We start from the raw sequence: 13,548 nt of genomic DNA, 5'->3' as shown, positions 1-13,548 counted from the left end.
GCAAACTTACCTTTGTCCAAGAGGCAAAGCAAGCAGGCGAGAAAAAATGGGTGGCTTTCCGTCTTATGAGCCATTCTCCCTGAAATCTTCTTTTCTAACTGGATTGACTGGATCCACTCAAGGCTCCATCAGCGTTCCCCCCTCCCCACCACACACATACTCTGCAGAAATAGAGACAGAGGGACTTTTTTCTTCCTCTGGAAAAAGACGAGAGGGGTTGGCTGCTCCAGTGAGTTTAAAAGGAAAAAGTCATCATGTGGGGCTGAGCAGAAAAGCCATGGAATGAATCAGCCACCCACTTCTTGTTTTTAAGCTAAGCCAGGGATAGGCAACCTGGGCTCTTTTATGACTTGTGGACTTCAACTCCCAGAATTCCTGAGCCAGCATGGAGGAACTATGGCCCTCCTTTATGACTCATGGACTTCAACTCCCAGAATTCCTGAGCCAGCATGTCTCAGCTTGGAAGCCTCTCCCTTTCCCCTCAGCATGGCTGGCTCAGGAATTCTGGGAGTTGAAGTCCACGAGTCATAAAAGAACCGAGGTTGCCTACCGCTAAGCTAGGCCGAGAGTCAATTAGGGAGGTGACATGGATTCGATGTTCAAGCTCTCCCACCCAAGTCCTGCTCTGTTGCCCCATTATTCTGAATAGAATAGAGCCGGAAGGGACCTTGGAGGTCTTCTAGTCCAGCCCCCTGTTGAAGCAGGAGAACCTATACCATGTCAGACAGGTGATTGTCCAGTCTCTTCTTAAAAACCTCCAGTGATGAAGCACCCACAATTTCTGGTGGCAAGCTGTTCCATTGCTTAATTGTCCTCCCAGTTAGGAAGTTTCTCCTTAATTCCAGTTTGCTTCTCTCTTTGGTCAGTTTCCATCCGTTGTTTTTTTTTCTGCCCTCTGATGCTTTGGAGAATAGTTTGATCCCCTCTTCTTTGTGGCAGCTCCTCAAATACTGGAATGCTGAATAGAATAGAATAGAATAGAATAGAATAGAATAGAATAGAATAGAATAGAATAGAATAGAATAGAATAGAATAGAATAGAATAGAATAGAATAGAATAGAATAGAATAGAATAGAATAGAAAATATGGAATGGAATGGAATAGAATAGAATAGAATAGAATAGAAAATATGGAATGGAATGGAATAGAATAGAATAGAATAGAATAGAATAGAATAGAAAATATGGAATGGAATGGAATAGAATAGAATAGAATAGAATAGAATAGAATAGAATAGAGCTAGAAGAGACCTTGGAGGTCTTCTAGTCCAATCCCCTGCTCAAGCAGGAAATCCTATATACCATTTCAGACAAATGGTGCAATTATCATAAATGTGAGTCACTTTTTTCAGTGGCGTTGTAACTTTGAAAGATCACTAAACAAGTGGTTGAAAGCTGAGGACCACCTGTGCTTTGGACACATGATAGAATAGAATAGAGCTGGAAGGGACCTTGGAGGTCTTCTAGTCCAGCCCCCTGCTCAAGCAGGAGAACCTATACCATTTCAGACAAGTGGCTATATCCAGTCTTTTCTTAAAAACCTCCAGTGATGGGAGCACCCACGATTTCTGGTGGCAAGCAGTTCCACTGGTTAATTGTCCTCACTGTCGGGAAGTTTCTCCTTAATTCCAGGTTGCTTCTAATGTAATGAACTTATCTGGACAAGTCTCTAATGATGGAGAAGGTGGAAGGAAAGAAAAGAAGAGGATAACTACCGTGTGACCCCCAAAATAAGACCGGGCCGTATATTAAATTTTGCTCCAAAAAGACACATTAGGTCTTATTTTTCAGGGAAATACATTATTAAATGCATCTGTCCGGCTGACAACATTATTAAACGCATCCATCTGGCTGACAATCTTAACTGGGGCTTATTTTTTGGGGTGGAGCTTATATTACGAGCATCCTGAAAAGTCATGCAAGAGCTTATTTTCCGCTTGGATTTTATTTTTGGGGAAACACGATAGTAGCAAGGTGGATTCAGTTAGAGTGGTGATGGGGACAACTTTGAAGGACCAAACGAAGGACAGGTCATCCTAGAGATAAAATCTATCTATGTTGTTGCTATCCTTGGACAGCAAAGTTGACTAACCAACTACTGGAGCGTATTATCCCAGATATGTCACTGGAAGGCAAAATCATCAAACTGTGTCTCAACTTATTTTGGTCATGTCATGTGGGACAATTCACTGGAGAAAGCAATTGTGCTCAGAGGAGTTAGCAATAAAAGGAAGCCAGGCCGTCAAAGGACAGGGTGCCTGGACACCATCCACGCTGACCCCAGCCAGAGCATAGAACAGGGGTCTTCAAACTTGGCCCTTTTATGACGGGTGGACTTCGACTCCCAGAATTCCTCAGTTGGCCATTTTGATGAAAGTGCGGGCTTGGATCCAGACCAGGGGTAGGCAACCTTGGCTCTTTTATGACTCGTGGACTTCAACTCCCAGAATTCCTCAGTCGGCCATTTTGATGAAACTGCGGGCTTGGATCCAGACCAGGGGTAGGCAACCTTGGCTCTTTTATGACTCGTGGACTTCAACTCCCAGAATTCCTCAGTCGGCCATTTTGATGAAACTGCGGGCTTGGATCCAGACCAGGGGTCTTCAAACCTGGCCCTTTTATGACTTGTGGACTTCAACTCCAAGAATTCTTCAGCCAGTGTGCCTGGCTGAGGAATTCTGGGAGTTGAAGTCTGCCAGTCATAAAAAGACCAAGTCTGAAGACCCCTGGCATAGAACAACTCAAAGAAGTAGTGCAAGATCAGAAGATCTGGAGACACTATGTCCATAGAATCACCACGAATCAGACACAATTGAATGGATACCATCCTCCTCCCCCTCCTCCTCCTCATCATCATCAACTTGCTAAGGGTCAACCCTGGCTTGATGGCACATAATCGATCAACCAAGATTCCAACTGTCTCAACACCTGGCCAATCTTGGGGATGAGAAGCCCCAGGTGGCCACCAGAGGGCACTGCTGTTTAGAGAAGAAGACTTCTACTTCTTGTGGAGCATCAGGAGCTAAAGCAGTGGTTCTCAACCTTTTTAATGCCACGACCCCCAACCGGTCGTAAGTCGAGGACTACTGAACTGGTGCAGCACCGTTTGCAGAATGGGACTTTTGGCGGGCTCAGCAGGGCAGAGACAGCCTGGACAATTCCTGTTGGCTTTTGAAAGCCAATAGAATGAGACTCTATTCAAGAGAGTCTATTCTATTGGCTTTCAAAAGCCAATAGAATAAGAGGGAGTAGCACAGCTAAGGAAAAGGGGGAAAAAATGGCGGACTGCATTGTTTGGTGACCCCCGTGAAATGGTCGTTCGACCCCAAATGGGGTCCCGACCCACAGGTGGAGAACCGCTGAGCTAAAGGGAGCCTTGATGCTGGACCAGGCCAAGGGTCCATGTCACCTATGGCCAGCCAGGTCTCTTTGATAAAGACCTGCGTGGAAAAGACACATTTTTATTGCCCAGAGCTGGACCTCAGGATGTGCCTTCTGTACAGGTGTTCCTGACCAGCTCAAGGTTGACTCAGCCTTTCACCCTTCCGTGGTCAGTAAAATGAGGACCCGGATGGTTGGCTGACTCTGTAAACCACTTAGAAAGGGCTGTAAAGCATTGTAAAGTGGTATATAACAGGGCCTTTCAACCTTTTCACCCATTGTACCACTTTTAGGATATGGCAACATCCGAGTACCACCAGTCGCCTAGCAAGGTGTCAAAAACTTGATGACCAAAAAAAAAAAAAAAAAAATAGCAAGGGTGGGGTGGGGGTGTTTGATTTTTATTCCCCCCCATCTGCTGGGTGGTTGCAGCAGGTTTTGGTCCCTTCCCATGACCCTGGGACACTGTGACCGTCATAAATATGAATCCGTTGCCAAGCATCTGAATGTAAATCAGAAGACCCTGGAGAGGCTGCAACATTCCAGCTGATTGGCGCTTCTTCTGGGCTCAGCAGAAGCGCCAGGATCAGTGCTGCTTTCCAGCTTATTGGTGCTTTTCAGGGCTCAGCAGAAGTACCAGGATGAGCGCTGAGCTCCATCTGGAGCCTGACGCTGATCCTGGCGCTTCCACTGAGCCCTGACAGTCTCAAAGAAGCACCGATCAGCTGGAAAGCAGCACTGATCCTGGTGCTTCCGCTGAGCCCTGACAGCCCTGCAGCTCCAGCCATCTCTCGCTCGGGCTTGTGAGGTGCTGCCACCGGTTCACCTCATTCCCCTCCCCCGCTACCACTTTTCTAGGATGGTCGCGTACCACCTGCCAGATGCCAATGTACCACAGGGGGTACCCGTACCATTGGTTGAAGAGCCCTGATATATAAGTCTATGTGCTATTGCTATTTCTATTCCTCCCTCCCTCCCTCCCTCCCTCCCTCCCTCCCTCCCTTCCTTCCTTCCTTCATCCCTTCCTTCCTTCCTTCCTTCCTTCATCCCTCCCTCCCTCCCTCCCTCCCTCCCTTCCTTCCTTCCTTCCTTCCTTCCTTCCTTCCTTCCTTCCTCCTTCCCTCCCTCCCTCCCTGAAGGCCCAATAGTTTGAATGCAGTATTGCAGTTATTGCAGACTAACTCTGCCCAGAGTTTCGAGTTTGATCCTGGCCAGCTCAAGGTTCATCCTTCTGAGGTCAGTAACATGATAAACCTAGATTGTTGGAGGCAAGATGCTGACTCTGTAAATCTCTTAGAGAGGGCTGTAAAGCACTGTGAGGTGGTATATAAGTCTAAGGGCTATAGTCACCTAATTATAAGTCACTATCTAAGAGCATGGCGGTGCAGTATTCTAGGCTAATTCTGCCCACAGCCAGGAGTTCAATTTTGACTGGCTCCGGGTTGACTCAGCCTTCCATCCTTCTGAAGTCAGTAAAATGAGGATTGTTGGGTGCAATAGGCTGATTTTGTAAATCGCTTAAAGTGGGCTGTAAAGCTCTATAAAATGGCCTATTAGTCTACATCGGTGGTGGCGAACCTATGGCATGGGTGCCAGAGGCGGCACTCAGCGCCTTCTCTGTGGGCACTCGCGCCCTCACCGCAGTCCTAGGCCTTCAGCTGGGTTTTATAAAACCTTTTCGCTTTAGGCCTTTGTACTCGTGTACAAAAAAAAAAAAATAGGTTCAATCAATCAGTCAATTTCAACTTCTCACAGGGAAACAAAATCTTGCAAAGTTGGAATTGATTGATTAAACTTTTTACTCCCACCTAGTCTGCTGTTACCACTGCAGCCACGCCCAGCCAATGGGCCATGCCCAGCCAATGGGCCACACCCACCCGGCACCCAGCGATGCATAAGTGAGTTTTGGGTTGCAGTTTGGGCACTCAGTCTCTAAAAGGTTCACCATCACTGGTCTACATGCTATTGTCACCTAGTTATAAGTTGCTATCTAAGAGCATGGTGGTGCAATGGTTCGAATGCAGTATTGCAGACCAACTCTGCCACAGTCTGGAGTTCGATCCTGACCGGCTAAAGGATGACTCAGCCTTCCATCCTTCCAAGGTCGGTAAAATGAGGACCCAGGTTGTTGGGGGCAAATATGCTGACTCTGTAAACCGCTTCGAGGGGGCTGTAAAGCACTGTGAAGTGGTATAAAGCACTGTGAAGTGGTATAAAGCACTGTGAAGCAGTATATCAGTCTAAATGCTGTTGCTATTGCTAGTCCTTCACTCATGCTTGTCTGTTTGAATTCTGAAATCCCAGAGCAGTTTAATTTTATCATTTTCTATGACTTTCTCTATTTTATGATCCCACCAGTTCTTGCTTGCGGACAAATGATATTTCTTGCAGATCTTCCAATGCACCATTGTTGCTACTTTGTCATGCCGCTGCTTGTAGTCAGCCTGGGCAATCTTCTTGCAGCAGCTTACCAGGTGGTCCACTGTTTCTTCAGCTTCTTTGCATAGGTGGCACTTACTGTCTGTTGCTGTCTTCTCAATTTTGACTTTATATGCATTTGTCCTTAAGGCTTGGTCTTGTGCAGCCAGAATTAGTCCCTCGGTCTCTTTCTTCAATTTTCCTGCTCTTAGCCATTGCCAGGTCTTGTTAATATCTGCTTTCCCGGCTCTATTTTTTTAATGTACTGACCATGTATTACACTACTACTACTACCAATACTACTACTACTACTACTACTACTACTACTACTACTACTACTATTATTTCCAGGCTCAATTGTGACCCTAAGTTTATTTATTAAATTTCTACGCCTCCCTTCTCACTGATACAGAGACTCTGGGCAGCTCACAATGTGTTAAAACAAATTTTAAAAGCACAGGTGATCCTCGGCTAACAACAGTTCATTTAGTGACCATTCCAAGTTACCCCAGCACTGAAAAAAGGGACCGTCGTTCACACTTAACGACCGTTACAGCATCTTCATGGTCGCGTGATCAAAATTCAGATGCTGGGCAACTGACTCGTATTTATGACGGTCGCAATGTCCCCTGGGATCATGTGGGATCCCCTTTTGTGACCTCCTGATCAACAAAGTCAACGGGGGAAGCTGTATTCACTTAACAACCGGGTTACTAGCTTAACAAAAGCCGTGATTCACTTCAGAACTGTGGCAAGGATGGTCGTAAGAACAGGCAACCTGAACCAATGTCTCACTTAGCAACAGAAATTTTGGGCCCAAATGTGGGCGTAAAGCGAGGACCGTCTGTATTCCAAGACAATTAAAAGTAGAGGAATTAAATGGGAAAGCTAAAAACTGAGATGATGATAATAATATCAATAATATTAATAATGTTAATTATTATTATTAATAATAATAATAATAATCTGCCTATCCCAGGTCCTTGGTAAGGACCCGATAGGTAGACAAAATGCCAAATCCAGTCTGAACATCTGGCTGACTGTGCGATGATCCAATAATAATAATAATAATAATAATAATAATAATAATAATAATAATAATAATAATAGAGTTGGAAGGGACCTTGGAGGTCATCTAGTCCAACCCCATGCTCAGGCAGAAAACCCTACACCATTTTGGACAAATGGCTGTCCAGTCTCTTCTTAAAAACTTCCAGTGTTGGAGCATTCACCGCTTCTGGAGGCAGGCTGTTCCACTGATTAATTGTTCTCACTGTCAGGAAGTTTCTCCTTAGTTCTAGGTTGCTTCTCTCCTTGATGAGTTTCCATTCGTTGCTTCTTGTCCTGCCTTCAGGCGCTTTGGAGAATGGCTTGACTCCCTCTTCTTTGGGGCAGCCCCTGAGATACTGGAAGACTGCTATCATGTCCTTCTCTTCGTTAAACTAGACATACCCAATTCCAGCAACCTTCCTTATATGTTTTAGCCTCCAGTCCCCTGATCATCCTTGTTGCTCTTCTCTGGTCTCTTTCTAGAGTCTCAACATCTTTTTTACAACGTAGTGACCAAAACTGGATGCAGCATTCCAAGTGTGGCCTTACCAAGGCCTTGTAAAGCGGTACTAACCCTTCACGGGATCTTGATTCTATCCCTCTGTCAAGACAGCCTGGAGCTTCGTGCCTTCCCATTCAACCTAACCTAACTTTGTGGAAAGTTTCCCCCCCCCCGTGCACTTTTTCTACCCCTCCCAGAAAGAGGCACGTGCATGGAACGGGGTTGTAGAGTTCGCTGTGGCCCATTTTTACGACTTGTTACTTGACCCTGCGTGCCCAACGCTGCCTGTCTGATGACCTTACTACGGGAGCGTGGCCTCTGGATCAAGGCAAATACCCTTAACCTACACCCACCCCCTTTCAAAATCTGATGTTTAAATTTTGGGGGTTTTTCACGATGGCAGTTCCAACCCCACCCTGCTTTTAAAAACGTGCCAAGCTATAAATGCTGGCCTCTGGCATGTTTGTCTTCTATAAAATAAAATTTAAAAAAAAAAGTCTCCTGCCCATTGATGGGACAGGAGGTGATTTGAACCGGGTAGTGGAATTTCCCAGCAGAGAAATTTCCACCCGTAGCTGGAGGAAGAGGCCCCCAAGAAATCCTGTTGACTTTGCGCCCTTGGAGAAAGCCAGAAATGTCCAGGGCTGGTTGAGGTCCTCTGGTTCACCAGGCCTGGTTGCATTCCTTCATTTCTGGTGGTGGGGGGAACGGGGGGGGGCAGGCATCTTGGTTTCCACGGCAACACAATCTCCAAGGACCATCTTGGTCGCTATGGGTCCACGAGAAACAACGGATGGAAACTGGTCAGGGAGAGAAGCAACCTGGAATTAAGGAGAAACTTCCTGACAGGGAGGACAATTAACCAGTGGAACAGCCTGCCACCAGAAATCGTGGAGGCTTCATCACTGGAGGTTTTTAAGAAGAGGCTGGATAGTCACTTGTTTGAGATGGCATAGGTTATCTTGCTTGAGCGGGGGGCTGGACTATTAGACCTCCAAGGTCCCTTCCAGCTCTGTTCTGTTCTATTCTGTTCTGTTCTGTTCTATTTCCATATTTTCTATTCTATTCTATTCTATTCTATTCTATTCTATTCTATTCTATTCTATTCTATTCTATTCCATTCTATATTTTCTATTCTATTCTGTTCTGTTCCATTCCATTCCATATTTTCCATTCTATTCTATTCTATTTCTATTCTATTCTGTTCTGTTCCATTCCATTCCATATTTTCTATTCTATTTCTATTCTATTCTGAAACAGTCCCTGTTTCTCAAGGAATCAAGAATTTGGCTGCTGTTGCTTTTTTCCACTTTAATTAATGGGTTGCATTCCTCTAGGCTTGCTGTCAAATAAAGCCTCCTGCTTGAGCAAGGGGCTGGACTAGAAGACCTCTAGGGTCCCTTCCAACTCTATTATTCTGTATCCTGTATCCAGGGGAGGGCTCAAAGAGCCGCATGCGGCTCTGGAGCTGCAGGTTGCCGACCTGTGTTATAGTCCGACCACCAGATCAGGCAGGAAACCTTACACCATTTCAGACAAATGGCTGTCCAGTCTCTTCTTAAAAACCTCCAGTGTTGGAGCATTCACCACTTCTGGAGGCAGGTTGTTCCACTGGTTAATTGTTCCAACTGTCAGGAAGTTTCTCCTTAGTTCCAGGTTGCTTCTCTCCTTGATCAGTTTCTATCCCTTGCTTCTTGTCCTGCCTTCAGGTGCTTTGGAGAATAGCTTGACTCCTTCTTCTTTGTGGCAGCCCCTGAGATACTGGAACACTGCTATGATGTCCCCCCTAGTCCTTCTCTTCATTAAACTAGATTCCTCTATTAATGTTGTTAATACTTCATAGGAAATAGTTGCAGATTGAGGACCACATGGCATCAATTTGGTTTCAAAGAATCATAGATTGTAAGGCTTGGAAGGGATCTTGGAGATCATCTAGTCCAGGGGTGTCCAACAGTGGCAACTTTTAAGCCTTGTGGACTTCAACTCCCAGAATTCCCTGGGCTGGCTGGGGGGAATTCTGGGCTATGAAGTCCACAAGTCTTAAACTTGTCAAGGTTGGACATCCTTGACATAGTCCAGGGGTAGGCAACCTTGGTTCTTTTATGACTCATGCACTTCAACTCCCAGAATTCCTGAGGCAGCATGGGGGAACTATGGCCCCTTCATGACTCGTGGACTTCAACTCCCAGAATTCCTGAGCCAGCCTGGCTCAGCTTGGAAACCTCTCCCTTTCCCCTCAGCATGGCTGGCTCAGGAATTCTGGGAGTTGAAGTCCACAAGTCACAAAAGAGCCAAGGTTGCCTACCCCTGACATAGTCCAACTCCTTGTCCAGTGAAATAATTCAGCGCTCTGGCCTGTCTAACAGATAGTCTTAAGGCTTTTTCCTGCGTAGGTTGCTTTGTGTCAATAAAACACAAATGCAATAAAAGCTACAGTAGACAGTGTATAATAGCAATAAATCAAGAAATTCCAGACTGGTCTCTAAAGCAAACATTTGATGTCACAACGCGATCTGTCTTGTGAAGTTCAGTTTAGACAGCAGCAAGTCAAAAGGCTGACTTTGGAGTAGACTGTTCAAGAGAATAAAAAAATACAATTTAATACAGTTGGCAACCAGAAGAAAAGTGTGTAAGGGGGGGAGGGTATAAGAAATCCAATTTTGAAATGAAATAGCGCTATAACTCATTTTCCCGGGCGTGGAAGGTGAAACTTCATTAGCACCGGTGTAAAATTCCGACACCTTCATACTTCTTGCTGCCTTTGCAACAGTCTGCCTGCAATTCTTATCACCAAAATTTAAAAAATTAAACGTATTCATAACCGAATGCCGGGAGTCCTCGATTTATAACCACAACTGGGTTCAATATTTCTGTTGCTAAACGAGGCACTTAGGTGAATTTTGCCCCGTTTTACGTCCTTTCTTTCCACCATCCTTAAGCGAATCACGGCGGTTAAGTTAGTAACTGAATCTGACTTGTCAGAAGGATCACGTAACCCCGGGACACTGCAAACCGTCATAAATATGAGTCAGTTGCCAAGATCCTGAATTTTGATCACATGAACACGGGGATGATGCAACAGCGTGAAAACGGTCATAAGACACTTTTTTCCAGTGCTGTTGTCACTTCGAACTGTCATTAAGCGAACTTTGTAAGTCGAGGACTTACGAAGTATTAAGTACTCTAAATCATGGCTTTTCAACCTTTTCACCCATTGTGCCACTTTTAGGATATGGCAACATCCGAGTACCACCAGTCACCTAGCAAGGTGTCAAAAACTTGACCCCCCCCCAAAAAACCCGGAAAAAAGTGATGAAGTACAGGTAGTCCTCGACTTAAAACAGTTCGCTGTTCGAAGTTACAATGGCGTTGAAAAAGGTGCCCCCCAAGGCACAGCCGAGCAAGACACCTGCCTGCCCGCCTGGCCGCGCTCTTCCTCCTGTCCAAGGTTTCCATTGTTGTGAGCATTTCTGTTGAGGATTGGCAGCGGGGGTGGGGTGAGGGGTGTTTGGTTTTTATTCCCCCCCGTCTGCTGGGTGTTGCCGCAGGTTCTGGTCACTTCACATGACCCTGGGACACTGTGACTGTCATAAATATGAATCAGTTGCCAAGTATCTGAATGTAAATCACAAGATCTTGGAAATGCTGCAACATTCCAGCTGATTGGCGCTTCTTCTGGGCTCAGCAGAAGCCCCAGGATCGGTGCTGCTTTCCAGCTGATTGGTGCTTCAGGGCTCAGCAGAAGCTCCAGGATCAGCACCAAGCTCCAGCTGGAGCCTGGCGCTGATCCTGGCGCTTCCACTGAGCCCTGAAGCACCAAAGAAGCGCTGATCCTGGCACTTCTGCTGAGCCCTGACAGCCCTGCAGCTCCAGCCATGTCTCTCTCAGGCTTGTGCGGTGCTACCATCAGTTCATCTCATTCTCCTTCCCTGCTACCACTTTTCTAGGATGGTCGCATACCACCTGCCAGGTGCCAAGGTACCACAAGGGGTACCCGTACCACTGGCTGAAAAGCCCTGCTCTAAATCCCATCAAGTGTTTTTCAGTTCAGATTGAGATAGCTCCCCTAAAGAAGAGGTAATTAAGATCTTTTCAAATATATGAGGATGCTCTTCTTACAGGTGACTGTATTCTTAAACATACACTTGACTGCATATTCGTTTATTTTAAGTACGGGGCAACGTGCATGGTTTTAAGAGAAAAGTTCAGAGTAGTAGTTAGGATGCCACCATATATCCTAAGTGTCAACGCTGCTAACATCTAGATCAGTGGTTCTCAACCTTTTTAATGCCGCGACCCCCAACCGGTCGTAAGTCAAGGACTACTCAACTGGTCGTAAGTCGAGGACTACTCAACTGGTGCAGCACCGTTTGCAGAATGGGACTTTTGGTGGGCTCAGCAGGGCAGAGACAGCCTGGACAATTCCTATTGGCTTTTGAAAGCCAATAGAATTAGACTCTATTCAAGAGAGTCTATTCTATTGGCTTTCAAAAGCCAATAGAATAAAAGGGAGTAGCACAGCTAAGGAAAAGGGGGGAAAAATGGCGGACTGCGTTGTTTGGCGACCCCTGTGAAATGGTCGTTCGACCCCAAATGGGGTCCCGAACCACAGGTTGAGAACCACTAATCTAGATGTTCTTGCTTTGATAACAGATGGGAATGTAGCCATCTTTTCTCTATCACTTTTAGAGTTTATTGATGCAAGGAAGGGGAATGTGGATGAGAGTCCAGTTAGTCATAACAATAATAACTCAGCCGTGGGAACCCAAGGTTATTAGGTCCAGAGTTGATAGAAATTTAGCCGGGCAGGAGAGCTGGGGAGAAAGCCTGCGCTTCAAACTAATTGGGGAATGTGATTTATGACTGTTAATTGGAGGAGGGAATTGCACTTTGCTACTTTGTATCCAGGGGAGGGGAATTCAGTTTTTGGCTTCAGCTATATAATGCCGATACTTTGTTTCTCGAATAAAATATTCTTTAAGGAAAACAATGCCTCAAAGTTCTTTTGAAGAGATTCATCTGTCAGGAACCATGACACTAGACATACCCAATTCCAGCCACCGTTCCTTATATGTTTTAGCCTCCGGTCCCCTAATCATCTTTGTTGCTCTTCTCTGCACTCTTTCTAGAGCAGGCATGTCAAACTCGCAATGTCATGTGACATCGCGTGACATATCGCAACTTTTTCCCCATTGCCGGCAATGGGGTGGGCGTGATTTCAGTATGATGCATCCGGCCCGGGGGCCAGCAGTTTGACATGCCTGTTCTAGAGTCTCAACATCATTGTTACATCGTGGTGACCAAAACTGGATGCAGTATTCCAAGTGTGGCCTTACCAAGGCCTTGTAAAGCGGTATTAACCTTTCATGCAATCTTGATTCTATCCCTCTGTTAATGCAGCCTAGCACTGTGTTGTCCTTTTTGGCAGCTGCAGCACACGGCTGGCTCCTATTTAAGGGATTGTCCACTAGGACTCCGAGATCCTTCTCACAGCTACTACTATTGAGCCAGGTACCACCTATACCAGGGGTAGACAACCTTGGCTCTTCTATGACTCATGGACGTCAACTCCCAGAATTCCTGAGCCAGCCTGGCTCAGCTTGGAAACCTCTGCCTTTTCCCTCAGCACGGCTGGCTCAGGAATTAATAATAATAATAGTAGTAGTAAAGTTGGAAGGGACCTTGGAGGTCATCTAGTCCAACCCCCTGCTCAGGCAGGAAACCCTACACCATTTTGGACAAATGGCTGTCCAGTCTCTTCTTAAAAACTTCCAGTGTTGGAGCATTTACTGCTTCTGGAGGCAGGCTGTTCCAATGATTAATTGTTCTCACTGTCAGGAAGTTTCTCCTTAGTTCTAGGTTGCTTCTCTCCTTGATTAGTTTCCACCCGTTACTTCTTGTCCTGCCTTCAGGTGCTTTGGAGAATAGCTTGATTGCCTCTTCTTTGTGGCAGCCCCTGAGATACTGGAAGACTGCTATCATGTCCCCCCTCGTCCTTCTCTTCGTTAAACTAGACATACCCAATTCTAGCAACCATTCCTTATATGTTTTAGCCTCCAGTCCCCTGATCATCTTTGTTGCTCTTCTCTGCACTCTTTCTAGAGTCTCAACATCTTTTTTTACATCGTGGTGACCAAAACTGGATGCAGTATTCAAAGTGTGGCCTTACCAATACTGGGAGTTGAAGTCCACATAAA

The sequence above is a fragment of the Crotalus tigris genome, unplaced genomic scaffold (genome assembly GCF_016545835.1).
Source record: "Crotalus tigris isolate CLP2741 ecotype Arizona unplaced genomic scaffold, ASM1654583v1 scf7180000017929.1507224028:355905, whole genome shotgun sequence".
In the NCBI taxonomy this organism is placed as follows: domain Eukaryota; kingdom Metazoa; phylum Chordata; class Lepidosauria; order Squamata; family Viperidae; genus Crotalus; species Crotalus tigris.
Note: the sequence above shows the minus strand (reverse complement) of the source record.